Source organism: Charadrius vociferus, unplaced genomic scaffold (genome assembly GCF_000708025.1).
Source record: "Charadrius vociferus isolate BGI_N301 unplaced genomic scaffold, ASM70802v2 scaffold1351, whole genome shotgun sequence".
Taxonomy (NCBI): Eukaryota; Metazoa; Chordata; class Aves; order Charadriiformes; family Charadriidae; genus Charadrius; species Charadrius vociferus.
Genome location: NW_009646638.1, coordinates 64,848 through 66,485, shown reverse-complemented (window position 1 = coordinate 66,485; position 1,638 = coordinate 64,848).

Below are 1,638 nucleotides of genomic sequence, written 5' to 3'. Positions count from 1 at the left end.
GCCGGCGCCAGCGGGGATGGATGAGGATGGATGAGGATGGATGAGGATGGATGAGGATGGATGAGGACGGCGGGGAGAGCGCGGGGCTGGCAGCTGCCAGCGAAGGAAGGAAGAAGGTCCCCATATCCCCAAGATGTTGTCCCCGAAGAGCAGGACCCCGTCCAGCTTTGCCCCCCCGCCCCCGGAGCAGCATTTTACGTTGTCATCCTGCAACCCAGACCCAAACCACGGTGGGGCTGAGCACCCATGGGTGCCCCGAGCTCCCCAGGGTGCCCAAGACCAAGGATGGGGTGTCCCACGGGCTGCTCCCCTCATTCCCACCCTGTGCTGGGTCCCGTTGCCGGTGGGCAGAGGGTGACCCCCGCAGAGCCACCGCAGCCCTGGGCTGCCCTGGTGCTGCATAGCGGTGGGGGGAGACCATGCCAGCGCCATCCCTGCCTCAGTTTCCCCATCCATCCCCTCTCTCTCCCCCCAAAAGGCCTTTTCCGGGCAGTTTATCCCCCCTGAAGCCGTGCACATTTTGGCTGGGCACCAAGGCAGCCCCCTGACAGCCCCCCCAAGGGCTGCTGGTCCTGGCCTGGCCACCCACGGGCCACCGGGTGCCCCCACGTTCTTTGCACTTAAACCCCATCCTCCCCAGGGGGCTGAGGGAAAGGCCTGAGCTCGGGTAATGGTTTGGAAGTGAAATAACGTGAGTCGAGGAGGCGTTGGGGACGGGGACGTTCACACCAGCAACACATCGCCCTTACCCGAGCGCTGGGCACCAGCCTGTCCCCGAGCCAGCGCCAAAGCCACCCCCGCTGCACGAGGAACCGCGGCCGAAACGCTCAGTTACTGCCTGGGGTTAGCAAAAACACCTCCCGATTTCCATCCCAGGGGATCTGCGGCAGGAGGAAGGCGTTGGGAGCGCTACTTGGGGAACGCTGATGGATGGGGTTCTTTTTTCCCCTTGGGCAAAGTCGTCGCAAGCCGACCCACACCCGCTGCGCCGCTGCCTCCGCTCCGGCGAATTTAATTCTGCTAAAAAGGAACAAATCAGAAGGGAATTCCCTTTGAAAGCGGAGGAACGGCCCAGTCTGCGCCGCGGGAGGGCAGGCGGGGAGCCGGCACGGGGGCTGCGGGTGTGCGAGGATATGAGTGTGCGAGGATGCGGGTGTCTGAGGATGCTGATGCATGCGGATGTGAGTGTGCGAGGATGCTGATGTGTGAGGATGCGGGTGTGCGAGGATGTGAGTGTGTGAGGATGCGGGTGTGCAAGGATGTGAGTGTGTGAGGATGCGGGTGTGCGAGGATGCTGATGCATGAGGATGTGAGTGTGCGAGGATGCTGATGTGTGAGGATGCGGGTGTGCGAGGATGTGGGTATGTGAGGATGCTGATGCATGAGGATGTGGGTGTGCAACGATGCGAGTGTGGAAGGACAGAGGTGTGTGAGGATGCTGATGCATGAGGATGGAGGTGTGCAAGGATGCAGGTGTGCAAGGATGCTGATGCGTGAGGATGGAGGTGTGCAAGGATGTGGGTGTGCAAGGATGCGGGTGTGCAAGGATGCTGATGCATGAGGATGTGAGTGTGCAATGATGCGAGTGTGCAAGGACGCAGGTGTGTGAGGATGCTGATGCATGAGGATGTGAGTGTG